Source organism: Haemaphysalis longicornis, unplaced genomic scaffold (assembly GCF_048455015.1).
Source record: "Haemaphysalis longicornis isolate Haplotype H1 unplaced genomic scaffold, Haemaphysalis longicornis Haplotype H1 scaffold_7, whole genome shotgun sequence".
NCBI lineage: Eukaryota > Metazoa > Arthropoda > Arachnida > Ixodida > Ixodidae > Haemaphysalis > Haemaphysalis longicornis.
Window position 1 is genome coordinate 162,809,164 of NW_027526422.1, and position 17,472 is coordinate 162,826,635.

Consider the following 17,472-nt stretch of genomic DNA (forward strand, 5'->3'; position numbering starts at 1 on the left):
TATACAAGAAGACATTTCGAAAGGCTATAGGGGATTGATCCTCATGACTACCGCAAACGCAATGACGGAACCTTTCGTCCCCAAAATGCTGCAATCTTCCCAGCCACACCCGAAGAGACAGAGAGAGAGATACTTTTTCTTAAGGAAAAAAAAGGCAGACATGTTTGCCCATATGAGTTCACCGGCGAGCTACTCTGAAAAAAATTGCGAGAGAGAAAAACGGTGTATCTGTATTTAAGGAAAGGAATAAACAAACACGAGAGCATATTACATGCAAAAAAATACTATTTCGCTTCAGGGAATTGTGTGAAATGTTTGCTGAAAGGAAGAGAAGGCTGTAATGTCGTAGGTAAACAAAAGTCCCCGAGGAACTCCAATAACGCGTGCAGCCCAATGCGCTGAGCGGAGGATGAGGGCCATGGTATAAATGCCAGTCCTATAGAGTAACAGTGAAGGTCGGATGCATTTAATTTTATGCTGGAAACAACACTTTGGTTTGTTAGAAGTAGACCACAGGAATAATATATGAGGAACAGTTTGTGAGCCACTGTTGTCACACTATGGGCTGCATGTCTGGCCCATCTGATGTAGGCAGGAATTTGTAAAATTTGAGTTGTCACGATGCCTAGAATACAAAGCCTTTAGTCAGCGGGGTAGTTATTGTTGCATCTTCTTTCTCATGTATGGGTCTATCATAGGTACGTAAGAAACTGCTATGGTACACCGCAAAAACAAATAAATGGTTTCTTTCTTCAGGAGTGAGTGTATTAGTCATTGCTCAGGCATCATGTTTTGTGAAGAAAACCTTCTTCCTGGTTCTCCTTAATCCTGGATAGCAGAGCTACCACTGTTAATGCTCCGCAAGTTCCTGAGCATAGCTTCCAGGGTAAAAATGACGTCAATGATACCGACAACACTTCCCACGCCCAAGTATTTTGCGCGTGTACAGGAGTCGCTGGTATATTGTGCAAAGTGTGGCTTGCTCAAAATGTAGTCTGAAGTAAAGAAGGCCGCCTAATGGGATGTCTAACTTTACCGCCATTGTGAAAGGCTGTTGTGATGCAAATGAGCACTATAGCTTTTCACGTTCTGGCCAGCATACAACTTGGCACAACCTGTCTGGAGGTTGCTACTATGTGGGTGCTTCAGACTTACTGCTGCCATGAAGGTGTTTCTCAGGCCGAGCACGTGTCGAGAAGTGCTTTTCCCGTACAAGCTGCTTCTGAAAGGAAAAAGCTTGGAGGGCTGAGTACAATCCCGAACATTCTTTCATCAGTTCATATCAAGTAGATATTCGTCGGACTGACGAATCACTCGTGCTGCCTCGGCCAGAAGTGATAATATTGTTCATGCTGAGTGCACGCAATCAGCGCTGCGAAAAAAGTAAGCAAGTTTTCAGAAATTACCTTTTCAATCGGAACGTCTCTCTCTACAAGACAAAAAGGCAAAATGTCCCCCCGCAGGGTGCATCTCCTAAAGCAGATGTTTGCGTGTACTGTGCGACACCACGGACCCCCAGCACCCACGTTTTGACTTGCGTGGCAGCGCCGTAACCAGGGGAAAGAGGGTCCTGGTGGTTCAGCCGACGCCGAGTGCTTGGACCTTTAAGGCCTCTTGGCGAAGGCAACACACCACTTTGGCCTCCGCTTCTCGTAGACGGCACCTCTGGTCTGACCCGCCCCGGGGGGAATCGGCAGTCGCCTTTGCTATCCTCCCCTTCAACTTTCACTTTCCTATGTTGTTTTTAACAACTTCCCTGTAGTGTCGTTCCTTTTATTGTTTTCCTTTTTCCTGATGGCTAGGGTTAGCCTTGTGTGGCGGGCAACCCTAAGTTCAACAATTTAGGTTATACCCATGGTGTATAGCAGGCGTGGTCAGGACTTGCTGGCGAGTTCCTGTCCCGTCCCATTGTCGGGCTCCATGGTGCACGGCTGGCACCATAGCCGAACAGATTTTTCATTTTAGTGCTTTTTTTTTCGCCCAACTTATCCCTCTCATAAAAGAAGGGGCACCGACGCAACCGCCAAGTTTTTCGCAAAAAACGCCAACAACTTCCCTCGATTTCAGCAGAAAAAACTGCCCAATTCGTCTCACCGTTTGTAGTTTCAAAGACTGTAACATCCACCCTAGGTGAAGGCTACAAAGCAAAAAAACTAGCAAATGAAAACCTCCTACTCGAACTACTCTACAAACACCAGCGTGACAAACTGCAAGGAATAACGACTTTTGGTGAGATCACTATAACTGAAAGTGAACACCGGTCACTCACCACGTCCGCGGAGTCAACTCCGATGACGACCGAAAGTACGTGTCTGAGGAGGAACTTCTTGGAGGATTAAAAGAACAGAACGTCACAAATGTCTATAGAATAAAATTCAAGCGAGAAAACAAAGAAATACAGACCAAGCACATCGTCCTGATCTTTGCATCCAGTAAACTTCCAGAATCCGTTGACATACGCTACACAAAGATAAAAGTGAGACCATACATTCCAAATCCTCCCCGATGCTACAAGTGCCAACGATACGGTCACGGTTCGCTAAGCTGCCGGGTCCAAGGCACCTGCGCAAAATGTGCCTCCCATGAACAACCTGCTAAAAACTGTGAAGCCGAAACATACCTTTGTGTAAACTGCGAAGGCAACCACGCAGCGTACTGTCGTGTTTGCCGTGCGGGGAATAAAGAAAAAAATCATCACACTGAAAGTGACTGAAAACCTAACATTTCGCGAACCACGGAAGCGACTGTCACCAGCGCATACCCGTCCATACTCCGCTGTGGTACAACAGGGAGCAGCATCACAGCGGTCTTAGGCGCCTCCTGAGGCCACACCAAGTGAGGCAGAAGCAAGGCCCCCTGCACCCCCGGTGGAAGCCGCTAGCATTGCACCACCACCTCCAAAGCGGGCTGCACGGACCCCTGGTTCGGTAGTATCTAAGGCCTCACCCCACACGGTGAGTTCGAACTCTTCCATACACGTGCATCCTTTACGAACCTCCAGCGCCTCTGAAAAGACAATGGACACAGTTGTGGGAGGTTCTCGGCCGTCTACTTCGGAGGTGCGGCGGAACTCTCTACAAAATGCAAAGAAAGGCAAAAACCTTATCACGGGACCTAAAACCTAGTTTTCATCGAATACAAAAATAACATGGCATTCCTAGTCCAATGTAATAGTAGAGGACTTTTGAGTAATTTAAATGACGCCAAAGAAATATTCGCAACTCATTCACCTGTAGTCTCGTGCGTTCAGGAAACGAACTTGGGTCCTAAACATAAGAACACACTGAAAGGATACCGGTCTTTCGTTGTGAGCGAGAGCAGGCGAATAGGCTCTCTTGTGGTGTCGCCATAATTGTGAAAAATTGTATTGCAGCTTAAGAACACAACTGAAAAGTAGGCTAGAAACAGTGGCTGACACCCTGCTTGTATTCAAAATAATCACAGTCTGGTGTGTGTACTTGGAACCACAACACACGGTAACACTGCTTGATCTAGAAGACTAAGTAAATCAGTTACGAGAACCGTTTTTAATAGCAGGTCATTTTAATGCCCACTCATCTTTTTTGGGAAGTGAAAAAAAAAACTGATATAGGAGGCCGGATTTTAGAAGATATGATTTTGTCCAATAATGTCTGCTTACTGAATACTTGCTAGCCAACATACTGCTCCCGAAGCTGAGGACAGATGAGCTGCTTAGATTTATCCTTTAGTTCACCGTATGTTTTTAGCGATTTTAAATGGGATATCAAAGACAACCCATATGGGACCGATCATCTACCTGTACTCATTATGTAACATCATCGCCAACCATTATACTGACGAAACCACGCAGGTGGAAACTTGCGTTTGCTGACTTGGGACTTTTTACTTTTGAAGGAAATTACGCCAAGTTTTTTTCAGACACTCTTAGTATTAACAAATTGAATTGTCTACTTCCAACATTGTTTCCAGAAATGGTTTCCAGTTTTCACCAAACAAAACAGTCACTATTTTCTCACTCAAACTAGGCATGCACACCGACCCCACTGTACACTTAAAAGAAATAAATTTACCAATACAAAATGAACACAAATTTCTCGGGATAACATTTGAGAAAAAACTCACTTTCCTGCCTCACATCAGCATCTTGAAAAAGAAAGCATCCAGAGCTCTAAATATACTTAAGGTTCTGTCAGGCAAACAGTGGGGTTCTGACAGGTCATGCCTTTTAGAAGTTTATTGCTCCGTTGTGCGCTCTTGTTTGAACTATGGTTGCATTCTGTGTGGCTCAGCAAGGCAGCCCTTCTTGAAACGACTGCATCCCGGGCATAATTTAGGTTTACGACTCTCATCTGGTGCATATAGGACACCACCCGTTAGCAGTGGTTATGTTGAAACCAATGAACCACCACTTACATACAGAAGAACCATGCTGACATGCTCATACATCCTAAAGATCCGTTCGCTACCCAAGCATCTGTGCTATCCCATAGTTACGAAATACCCGCCCAGGACACTGTTTAATAACAAACCACAAGCTATTAGACCATTGGTCCTTCGGTTTGAAAAGAAGTGCCAAGAACTTAGTATGCTGGACAAATTACCTGGGACAGCCCAAAGAACAATACAACTACCATCTTGGAATACATTCCCTGCTCTGTGCGATTTTACACTGACACACGTTGAGAAAAAGAAAACACCGCGTGAACACATATAACAGAAGTTTTTGGCACTGAACGAAAAATATAAATGCTACACCCCATTTTACACAGATGGTTACAAAACATCATGCTATACTGGGAGTGCAATATTACAAGGTAAAAGGGAGAAGGTGATCAGACTTCCTCATTGCGCCTCAGTTTTCACAGCGGAGTGTTATACCATTGTTGTGGCCGTAGAAAGAATAAGGAAGGAAAGCATTCCGAAAAGTGTTACCTACACAGACTCGCTCAGCGCGATCACAGCCCTACATTACAAAATTCAAGCGCAACCCGTATTAGGACACATAATACACAATTTAGTGATAGCAAAAACACAGGGACAGAAAATTAGGTTGTGCTGGGTTTCTAGCCATGTTGGGATCAATGATAATGAGAGAGGCGATGCATGTACTCCACAGGCTTTTAGCAAAACATTGAAACAAGTATACATATTCTATTCCTCTTAGCGACGGCATGAAATTTATACGGAGTAAACTGAGAGAAACATGCTAGTTCTGATGGGATAACGAAACAAACAACCAACTTCACGTAGCTAAACCCACTATAGGAGAATGGAATCAAGCAAACATTAAGAACGCCTCACAGAAGTTATTTTATGCCGTCTCCGCAGTTGACATACACAACTGACGCAAAACGTCCTTCTTATGAAAGAAGATAAACCGAGAAGTGAGGAATGCGATCAAGAGCTAACAGTAAACCACATGTTACGCTCATGTACGAAATTTTAGGTCCTGAGAAAAAAGCACTTTAGGCTGTTCTACGACGAGCACATTCCATTTCACCCCAGTCTACTTTTAGGAGAAAACGCTCTTGTTGAAATGTCCTCCCTTTTTAGTTTAAAAAAGAAGCAGGGATTCTAAACAAGAAGTAACGCTGTAACGTGCAGTAATAGTCAGTTATCCACAAAATGCACAAAACCTATTTGGCGCATGATAGCCCTTAGCGAAAAGTAATACGTTTCAAATACGTACGAGTACGCTTGAAGTGCACTTCAAATATGCTTTGTATTTGTAAATGTATTTTAAGTGCATTAAAAATTGCATTTTCTCAATTTTTAGTAAATATTTAAAATACATTATTAAAAATACGGGAAAAATACAGTGCTTTTAAATACCCTCCAAATAGATTAAAAATACACTGAACCTCATGAATGTGCACTTAAGGCATTCAGAATATATTGAAAATGTATTTCTTCCCGCCAAACGATCATTTTGTAAATGCACTGTAAATATTGCCGCGAACCATGCATTGGGTTTGTTTATTTGTGTTTTGCTTTTACCGCCCGTCTGCGCCGGTCTGTGTTATCTCCGTGCCAAGGGAAGCGCGTGTTCCATTCTTTCTTTCTGTGCCGCATGTGTTATCTGTTCAGATAGGGAGAGCATTCCGATCTAACGTGAACATCCCGGAATAATCTTCTTGCATCTACAATGTTCTCGATGCGAATCGACGGTTCCAGAACCACGCGCGCCGAAAGATAAAAAGCCTGCAGAGCAGACGCCGGGGCATTCGATTCTGCGACGCTCGCCGACGCACGTACGTCACTTTGTTGACCACTGCTTCGCCGCCTCTGTATTCTTTTCAGTTGTTAGAGGAGCACAAGTTCGCTCCAATAAACTTGTTTCTTTTCCAAACAACTGCTTCGTCCTTGGCTACGTGACATCTGGTGGAGGTGCTGGGTACGCACCCTTCATGCCCACTACAACCTCTGGAAGCCGCCAAGCCAGTCCAACAAGAGCCAGCCTCCGCGTGCAAGATTTACCACCCGAGTTCGGTCTACTACCGGAGAAGACGAAGAAGAAAAACGTCGCAACCAGCACCATGCTCAACCAAGGCAATCCTCCTGTCGTTCTGCAGCAGCCACGGGAACCGCCATCATTCCGAGGAGCCCCCGCAGAAGACCCAGAAGAATGGTTGGAGAAACTGGAGCGCGTCCGGAGAAATTCAACAGGTGGGACGACGCAGAAACGTTCCGGCACGTTTTCTTTTACTTGGAAGATTCGGCTCGCACTTGGTTCGAGAACCACGAGAGCTCCTTGACAAACTGGGCTCAGTTCAAAAGCGAGTTCACTAAGACCTTCACTACCGTCGTGCGGAAAGAAAGAGCCGCCCTTTTGTTGGAAACACGCACGCAACACCCCAACGAAGGTGTCGTGATATTCGTTGAGGAGATGAAGCAGCTATTTCGCCGCGCGGACCCCGAAATGACGGAAGAAAAGAAGTTGCGCTTCTTAATGCGCGGAGTGAAGGAGGAACTGTTTGCTGGACTTGTCCGAAATCCGCCCAAAACCGTCGCCGAATTCGTGACCGAAGCCAGCACCATTGAAAAAGCCCTCGAAATGCGTGCTAAGCAGTATGACCGCAACTTTGTTGGCGCGGCCAATGAGAACGACTTTGGCAGCACGCGGATCCCGGCCGACAGCCTACGCGAGACTATCCGCGCAATAGTGAGAGAGGAGCTGCGGAAACTTCTCCCAACGCCGCCGCATCCCCAAGTCGCTTCCCTCACCGACGTGATTAGAGAAGAATTGCAACAAGCGTTGGGAACTTCTACGCCATCCGAGGTACCCCGAGAGCCACAAGCTATGACATACTCCGCGGCTGTTCGTCTACCCCGCCCTACTCCAATACGCCGTCAAGAGGCCCCGCCGTACCGCCGCCCACTGTCACCCGCCCGACCCCCGGTAGCCCGAAACCAGACGCCGAGGAAGACGGACGTATGGCGAACTCCCGATAACCGTCCTCTGTGCTACCACTGCGGAGAGGCCGACCACATTTACCGTCGCTGCCCATACAAGAGGCTCGGACTGCGTGGTTTCTCCGTCGACGCACCTCGCCCTCTCCCTGGCCAACGACCACGTGAGATCGACGAGTATCTATCTGAAACCAGCCGTGGCCCAGCGCGTTTCAACCGTTCGCCGTCGCCCTACCCATACCAATCGCCGAACCGCCGTAGCAACGCTGACTTCGCCCGTGGAAGGTCCCCCAGCCCACGCGGGGGAAACTAAAAGCAGCAACTTCTGGAGGTGAAGTTGCTCTACGGCGAAAACCCGGAAACCCTCCAACGACGCAAGGACGCGCCGAAGACAGTGATTCACGACATGCCCTCATCCCGACGACCCGACCTAACCCTGATGAGACTCCCGAACACGACGACAGCTATACGCCGCGACGCTTACCCGACCTAACCGAGACGTCCGCTGAGAAGACATGGACAACGACGACGCACAGTGCCGGACCGTCAACACGCACAAGCCGAGATGCGACGCCCCGACGCACCCGGAACTCGAGGAAGGCGGCATCCGACGTCAAGGTGTCCATCGACGGTTTTGATGTAGTCGCCCTCGTAGACACGGGAGCCGACTACTCCGTAATGAGCGGACCATTTGCGTCTAAGCTGAAGAAAGTTATGACCAGATGGGACGGTCCGCACATACGCACAGCAGGAGGCCACATCGTGACGCCAAGTGGAACGTGCACATCGCGCGTCACCATAGATGGCACGACGTACCCTGCAGTGTTCGTCGTTTTGCCCAACTGCTCCCGCGACGTAATTCTCGGAATGGACTTTTTGACAGACAACGGCGCAATAATCGATCTCCAGACGAAGTCGATAACTTTTTCCTCCGACCACTCCATGACGCCGGAATCGAACCCCGAACACCGTGCAGCTGTAAGGATCGCCGATGATCACGTCACCCTGCCACCCCGCGCAAGCTTGATGATCACCGTCTACTGTGAAGGTGCTGCTCCCGACGTCGACGCTATCGTGGAGAGTGACCGAAGGTTGCTTCTTGACCGCGGTGTGTCTGTCGCAAGAGGCATTGCGCGGTTTAAGCATCGCAAATCCCACGTTTTGGTCACCAATTTCACCGAGGAGTACCAGCATTTAAACAAGGGCGCTGCAATTGCGTTCGTCGAAGAAACGCAACTAGCAAGTGACGTGATAGCAGTCGCCGACTTTGAACGCGCACCCGACGATACCTTCAAGCTTCCGCACCCCTTCGACGTGAATCCGGCGCTACCGCAAGAAGAAAGGAACAAGTTATTGGCTTTGCTGCGGCGCTACAGCGAGTGTTTTTCGTCGAACTCAAAGTTACGTCAAACACCTCTGGCGAAGCACCGGATAATAACCGAGGATGGAGCCCGACCTACCCGACAGTCACCGTACCGCGTCTCTTCCCACGAGCGGGAAGCCATCCGGACTCAAGTCGACGACATGCTCAACGACGACATTATACAGCCATCGAAAAGTCCGTGGCCTGCGCCGGTCGTACTCGTGAAGAAAAAAGACGGCACACTGAGGTTCTGCGTTGACTACCGGCGATTGAACAAGATCACCAAAAAGGACGTGTACCCCCTGCCACGAATCGACGACGCCCTCGACCACCTCTGCCATGCGAGGTACTTCTCATCAATGGACCTCAAGACCGGCTACTGGCAAATTGAAGTGGACGAGAGAGATCGAGAGAAGACTGCATTCATAACCCCGGACGGCCTATACGAGTTCAAGGTAATGCCGTTTGGGCTATGCACGGCACCAGCAACGTTCCAAAGAGTCATGGACACTGTGTTAGCTGGCCTGAAGTGGCACACCTGCCTCGTATACCTCGACGACGTTGTGGTATTCTCCCGGACTTTCGACGAACACCTCGCAAGGTTGCAGTCAGTACTCGAGGCCATCCGTACGTCGGGGTTAACGCTGAAGCCTGAAAAGTGCCGCTTCGCGTACGAGGAACTGAAGTTTTTGGGCCATGTCGTCAACGCCGCGGGAGTCCTGCCTGACCCAGCGAAAACTTCAGCCATAGCGAACTTCCCAAGGCCGAAAGATAAGAAGGGCGTGCGCAGATTTCTTGGACTGTGCGCATACTACCGGCGCTTCGTCGCAAACTTCGCACGCATTGCAGAGCCGCTCACGCGCTTGACGAAAGATAGCACCGCTTTCAGCTGGGAAGACGACCAAGAAAAGGCATTCTGCGAGCTGCAAAAACACCTGCAAAACCCGCCCGTGCTCGCTCATTTCGACGACAACGCCGAAACGGAAATACACACGGACGCCAGTGATATAGGCTTGGGTGCCGTCCTTGTCCAAAAACAAAGCGGGTGCGAAAACGTAATCGCCTATGCCAGCCGTGGTCTGTCGAAGGAGGAGAAAAACTACTCTGCCTCCGAAAAAGAGTGCCTGGCTATTATATGGGCCATTTCAAAATTTCGCCCATACGTGTATGGCAGACCGTTCAAGGTTGTAACAGACCACCATGCGCTGTGTTGGCTCGCCAATTTGAAGGACCCCTCTGGCCGTGTTGGGCGGTGGAGTTTGCGCCTGCAAGAGTTCGACATTACAATCGTCTACAAATCCGGCAGGAAACACTCCGACGCCGACTGCCTGTCCCGCGCCCCTGTCGACCCACCACCACAAGACTCCGATGAAGACAGTGCGTTCTTCGGGGTTGTTACGGAGAGCGACCTAGCCGCCCAGCAGCGTGCCGACCCCGACTTGCGAGTAATGATCGACTACCTCGAAGGACGTAACGTCGCCGTGCCTAGAGCGTTCAAGCGTAACTTACCAGCATTCAGCCTCAGAAACTCCGTCCTCGTGAAGAAGAATTTCAGCCCCGGAACAAGAACGAATTATCTACTTGTCATCCCCGCAGACCTTCGTGACGAAATTTTGGAAGCGTCCCACGACGACCCGTCTTCCGGACATCTCGGCACAGCTCGCACTATTGCAAAAATTAAGGCGAAGTACTTCTGGCCCCGCCTTACATCCGACGTCACCCACTACGTTCGGAGTTGCCGGGACTGCCAGCGACGAAAAACGCCGCCGACAAGACGCGCCGGACTTCTACAACCGATCGCCGTCCCGCGGAGGCCCTTTCAACAAATTGGAATGGACCTTCTAGGCCCGTTCCCGACGTCACGATCGGAGAACAAGTGGATTGTCGTAGCGACAGACTACATGACGCGCTACGCAGAGACCGCCGCTCTTCCGCGGGGGACTGCACAAGAAGTCGCCAAGTTCTTTATAAACCAAGTTGTGCTGCGACATGGAGCCCCTGAAGTCCTAATCACGGACCGCGGAACGGCCTTTACCGCGGAGCTGATGCAAGGAATCTTACGCTACAGCAACACGGATCACCGAAGAACGACGGCGTACCACCCCCAAACGAACGGACTAACAGAACGTCTGAACAAGACAATTGCGGATATGCTGTCCATGTACGTCGACGTTGAACATAAGACTTGGGACGACGTCCTCCCGTATGTCACGTTTGCGTACAATACAGCGACGCAGGATACTACGAAGATGACACCGTTCGAGCTTGTCTACGGAAGACGACCGACTACGATGCTCGACGCCATGCTTCCGCATGTAGAAGACGACGACCTCAACGCCGACGTCCAAGGATACCTTCAACGTGCGGAGGAGGCCCGCCAGCTCGCTCGAGTTCGTATAAGGGACCAGCAGCTGGTGGATGCCGGCCGCTACAACCTCCGACGCCGAGACGCCGAGTACCAACCAGGGGATCGTGTGTGGGTTTGGACTCCCATCCGACGACGCGGACTGAGCGAGAAACTTCTGCGACGGTATTTCGGACCCTACCAGATTCTGCGACGTGTTGGCCAACTTACCTACGAAGTGATCCCCGATGGTGACTCTGGCACATCACGACGACGTACACGGCCCGAAGTCGTCCACGTGGTTCGCTTAAAACCTTTCTACGAACGATGACGAACTTTTCTTTTCATTTTCGGACTGTCGCTTATGTTAGCATCGGGTCGATGCACTCTTAGAGGGGGGGTAATGCCGCGAACCATGCATTGGGTTTGTTTATTTGTGTTTTGCTTTTACCGCCCGTCTGCGCCGGTCTGTGTTATCTCCGTGCCAAGGGAAGCGCGTGTTCCATTCTTTCTTTCTGTGCCGCATGTGTTATCTGTTCAGATAGGGAGAGCATTCCGATCTAACGTGAACATCCCGGAATAATCTTCTTGCATCTACAATGTTCTCGATGCGAATCGACGGTTCCAGAACCACGCGCGCCGAAAGATAAAAAGCCTGCAGAGCAGACGCCGGGGCATTCGATTCTGCGACGCTCGCCGACGCACGTACGTCACTTTGTTGACCACTGCTTCGCCGCCTCTGTATTCTTTTCAGTTGTTAGAGGAGCACAAGTTCGCTCCAATAAACTTGTTTCTTTTCCAAACAACTGCTTCGTCCTTGGCTACGTGACAATATTATAAAAATACACTTACCTAACTACATTTAGAGCAGCACTCTGAGTATACTTTAAAAGTGTGCTGAAGCATGGAAATATACTCCGAATATATTCGAAATACATTTCAAATGCCTTTTACGTTTGTCGAACGAACATGGTAGAAATACACTCTCAATGCATGAAAAATACTTATAGAAAATACATTTTAAATGTATTCATAAAGCTTTGCAGAAATACATTTCGAGTACACTACAGGCGCTGCTTCAGTTGCTGAATTGTAAGATTCACGTAAAGCATATCTGAACTGCTGGATGAAATACATCTCAAATGAATAAACGTACTAAGAGAGACAGAACAACATCTTTATTGGCCGGCTAAATTAGTCGCAGATACCAGCCTCCTGTAGGGGAGGCAGCACCTATGACTGCTGGCGTCGAAGGGCCTCCATCGCGAACTGGACGGCTCCCCGTTGAGAGTCTAAGTGAATTTCTCCTCGATGTTTACTTATAATAAAAGAAACTTAGGGAGATACTTTCACTTACTGCGCTGTCTAAGGCAGACAGAACTCTGCGTATTAGAGAGAAACTCGGCGTACAAATATGTAAGCGGCGGTGTTTCAACGCAATCAGCAACGAAAAAAAACATCGAATTCAACGAGTATATATATATATGAAAACACTTGCAATTTGCCAGCGTTGTTACGGCGGTATCGCTGTGGAGGCTTTGAAAATTTTCTTTTTTTGAAAAATATTGGCCTTAGATGGACAACCCTGGCTATGTTTGCGAGGGCGAGCAGCTCGGAGCCTCTCACTGCCGCTCACTACCTCCTCCTCTGTGCCCGGCACCTGCGGCGCGAGTTGAGCGGCTCACCCCTCCTTCACGTTTTGTCTGCCTGCGCTGCGTTTCTTTTGCCTGTCCTGTTTCGGACTCCTCAACGCGCGGTCGTCGGGTGGACGCAGTCTCTGCTTGGACGGCGCGTTGCAGCGGCGTTGGCCGTCTAGCCAAGGTAAGCACGATATACCTGCTATTTGCGCGTACGGTGTCGCACTACAATTAATCGATGTATGTTTGCCTTGCAATCAAGGTGTGTTAACGCCTTTTTTGAAATCCGCACGTGGTTGTTAAGCTTACCTTTACCTGCGAGCGAGATTTCCTACCGTGACTACTCCGCGCAAGGGAATGTACTCACAAATCAACGACAGCAAGAAGACGTAAAAAAATGGATTTTAGTGCTTTCCTTTTTGCGCCTAATTTTTAGCTCGGGCCCTGCTGAGTGGACTGGGGACTGTTGCTACGAGTTTCCTTGTAGATCGAGTACTCATTGAGGACTAACACTTGCATTAAACACATAACAGCGAGGAACGTTTTTAGCACAGCCTGTTCACAGAAAGTCCGCCGTCCATGTTTACGCGCTTGAGAAATTTGCGAAGTTTATCCAGGGACGCAGCTTTCTTTTGTTTTCTGTTCGCAGCAGCCGCTCACAGCTGCGCATGTTTACAGCAGCCGCCGTACGGGGAAGGAACCCAGTTTGTGGCATACATTCATCCGACTAATGCGCGTGGCCGGGCCATACGGCGGGAATCCGAACAGCCTTCGCGATTTCTGTCGGTCGCATGTCGCCATTCTGTCAACTAAAGCCATGAAAGAGTTTATGCCGTCTGTTTCGAACTGACCAAAAGTGTTAAAAGCTTCCCACGTAATCTTTGGTGCATATGGCAGTAGCGAAGGTGCTTCATGCCCAGGGACTACAAATTTTTTGTCCATCTAAGACAAACTGTATGAGTTTGTCTTAGCCCCTAAGTTACAATCAGTTCCTGTTCCTACCGCCACCCAGAACCAAGAACCAGCAAAGGAAGGAAGGAGAAGGAATGCGGGTGGGGAGGGGGACTTCGAGGGAGGAAACCAGTTCCCCGTGCGAGACCCCTCGGTTCCTGGAACGGATCCCCCGGGCGGGTTCGTCTCTTTTTGTTCCTTCAATTGCTCCCCCAAAACTTCGCGAAACTTCAGGACGTTGGCCCCTTCCTCTTTTGTGTTTCCTTGCAACTTTTTCCCTCCTTGCTGTATTCATTTCGTAGCGCATTCACGAACACGTGTGCGCGTTCCGAGAGGCCCTTCGGCCGCTCGTGGTCGAGTGACAGACACGCGGAACCCGACGTGCTAACGCTGGACCACGCCACCGGAGAATTTCAGAAATGTGCCCAAAGGCACCGAAAACAGCATGGGCAGCTTGGTGGTTGTGTGTGTTTAGAAGCCGCAATTTCCCATTTGCGTCTAAATGGTGTACTTAAACGAGTTTCTTTTAGGTTTCACGAGTATTTATGAAGCAACTATTTTTACTTGATGGTCCCTGAAGCTAACAGGTGTTTACCTTTTTTTTGTATGTTAAAGACGCGAGCATTTACAATTATTTTCCGCGTTGCTCCCTAATTAAATGATGACGTTGTCTGTGTACAGCAAAAAGTATAAAATTACCTGCCGGTGATGTGCGGCGGAGAGAAAAAAAATTACATGCGTGTGCGAGCACAAATACACGTTTTCTGGCTTTGCTTGTTTTAATGGCTTCGGTTAGGTGCCTACGATATAAGAGCTTGTTATTTTAAGGACGGCGTGAAATTTTTCTTGTTTTTCGAAATAACCTTACTTTGCCGTTCCTTTGAAAGCATTGTTGAGTGCACACGCCAATCTAATGACATTTATGTAAGCTTTCTACTGCAATCCTGCCCATGCATTTTTAATTGTTTCGCTGCGCACTATTTTGTTAGAACGTAATCTCCAAAGAAGGTGACGCCGAAATATGAAACACATAACAATAATTGTAGTTAATAAGATTACTGCCTATGTTATTTTATTAACGTCCTGTGAGGTCACAGACCAGTTTTGTCCAAGTTCGTTGGAAAACTAGAATTGCCACCGTTTCAAGTTAACTCAAGCGCCTAAGAAAGAGATGTACCAGAACTCTAAGAACTCTGTTGCATGTTTGGTAACGTTGTTATCTTAGCTCTGTCTTTTTTTTTTCTCCTAATTTTCGCTCATTTTTATCCCTAGACAATTTCCAAACATAAGCCGCCCCCCCCAAACCATTCTTTCTTAAAAATGGTATTGAAGATCCGATGCCGCATGACAATATAAACTATGCTTACCATTACATAAATTGCCTTACGTCCTTCAAAGGGGCATTGTTTTCACGGCGGTTTTTTTTTTTCTCTGAAGGGGAAACTAAAAAATCCTTGCTCGCGAGGGACGTTGGCACGGCTAGAGAAAAGGCCTGATTGATATGACATTTATTTGCCTCTAAAAAAAGTGTTTCACTAATATTTTCCCATTTTCTTTTCACTGCAGCTGCTGGTGAAATTTCCCGCGTGGAGAATCCGAAGTACGAGGACTGATGCACAACGCTTCATCTGCGCTGGCTACCGAGGTGGCTGAAAGGCATTCATTCCTGCTGCTTAGTAATCGCAAAATTGGCCACTCGACTGAGGTGTACAATAAACAACTTTCAAACTGTCAATTTGTGCGCATACGTGCTGTTTTTTTCAGTCATTTGCTGGCCCGCATTCCGAACATGGCCGGTTTACATTTTCACAATGGAGCATATCTTTAGCCTAGCGCTTATTAAACTTTTTCAAACCACAATATAATATTTTATAGTAGAACGTTAACAATTCCCCCTAAGACACATTGCCATTGCATCTCTCAATGTATTTAGGTTTTATATAGTATACACTAGTAACACATTTTGAGTATATTTGAAGCAGTATTTTCTGTGCATTTAAAATGCATTACTAATACATTTTGCACGTATTTAAAATTACATTTTCTGAGCATTTTTAATGCATTTAAAATGCATTAAATATATATTTTTCATGCACTGCTTATGTATTTTTGAGGTACATTTTAAATACATTGTAAATATATTCGAAATGCATTTGGAATGTGGACAAAATAATGCAGAATAAATACAAAGTTAATATATGTATTAAATGCATTCAAAATACATTAAAAATACGGCATCTTTTCGCTAAGGGAGCATAAGTTTCTTATGTGCAATAAACACAACAAATCCCAACACGACAAACTTCCAAGAAACTGATCAGAAAAAACACCAAGGAACACACAAAGCTTGGTAGAGCCGTTCAGTTTCCAAGGTTCGAAACGAGCGAAAGCTTCCGTAACATCAACTCTGACTCTAAATGGAAACAGGAATTCCCGCCACTGGAATGCCAGAGATGCAAATAACTCAGTAAACGGAATAAGAGGCTCAAGCGGCTAGCCGGTAACCACTCAGTTCTGTGTTTCCGAAACGGAGGCCGAGACTGGCGTCGCAGCCATGTAAAAGACTAAAAGAGATTTGGATGCTGCAGCGAATAGATGTTCCGGACATAGCGAACTGTTTTCCACCAGGTTATTCTGTAAAAATAGAAATCTATGCACGTCGTTTTTTTTCCAAGTTTGCTGGTGATAGAACCTTTAAAACAAGTCAGTGACAATTGTGTTCGTGCATGTTTTTGGACATGAACTGTGGAGTTCTACGCGGGACAATTGTATCTATTACTCCTATGCCTAACTGAAGTTCAGGCTGCGGACAGCCTCATCCACTTTCTCTTTTCCTATGAGGCCGCCGTGTCTTGAAAGCTACTCGAAAGTTACACGATGATAAGCGCCGTATGGAAGATGATGAAATTGATTCGCTTCTGGCGGGACATGTTTGTGAAAAGTTAAACAGCCAGCACGTTCAAGACTTTGGAGCGCTGGTCTTCAATGACAGGAAACGGTCTTGTAAATCGGTGGCTGGAAAAGAATATGCCTAATGGCTTCTCTAATTCCGCATAGCAACGCCGACTTGGACAAACTCGGTGCTCAACAATGGTTAGTGAGCTAATGACATAAAAATTCCTGATGAACTGCAGTCGAACTTTCGAGACCCATCTGTGTATTTGTGAGTAGTTGAAGAGTAAAATATGGTGATATTCTAAGTTGTCATATGTAGTAGGCTAATTTGAGTCATGCCACATTTTCGAATCAATTGCGCGAAATAATTATTTTATCCCGATGGGTGCTCGAGTCGAGAGCGGGAAACTTCGTAGCGTTGTCTACAGTGCAGAGCTGGGCTTAAGGAGTTAATAGCGTGTATTGTTTGTCTGAAGCCAGAATAGTGGTTTTATTGAGGGATATTGCATGGGAGATGGCTTGTTCCGTGTAGCTTGTGCCTACAATGAAAGCGGTGCGTTTGTTTAACCCGTAGCACGCGCCCAAGGCAAGCAACCGGATTCCGAAATACTCCCAGGGCACAACGAGCATTTAGAAGTCTGAGACACTATCGGAGGCACCTATATATTGCTGCATTTAGTGTATTTTACTTGAATGTTTCAGCTGCTGCCGTACAGGGAGCGTATAGCGCAACACGCCATCAACATACGCTTCAAACAGCAAAACCATAGGGCCGCAGTTGGTACCACCGCGGGTTTAGCAAGTTATTCATTTATTTGTTATGCTGTCGAGATTCGCATCCAAAGCCTGTTCGCTAAGCCTGTTTTCTGTGTGATAGGGTTGCAAGATAT

The 17,472-nt window shown here is 47.5% G+C and overlaps 1 protein-coding gene across 1 annotated transcript in view; it reads left to right on the forward strand.

The window, feature by feature from the left end:
• Window positions 1-17,472, forward strand: part of LOC144147178 (uncharacterized) — a 321,111-nt gene that overhangs the window by 63,705 nt on the left and 239,934 nt on the right. The gene's annotated exons all lie outside the window — the stretch shown is intronic.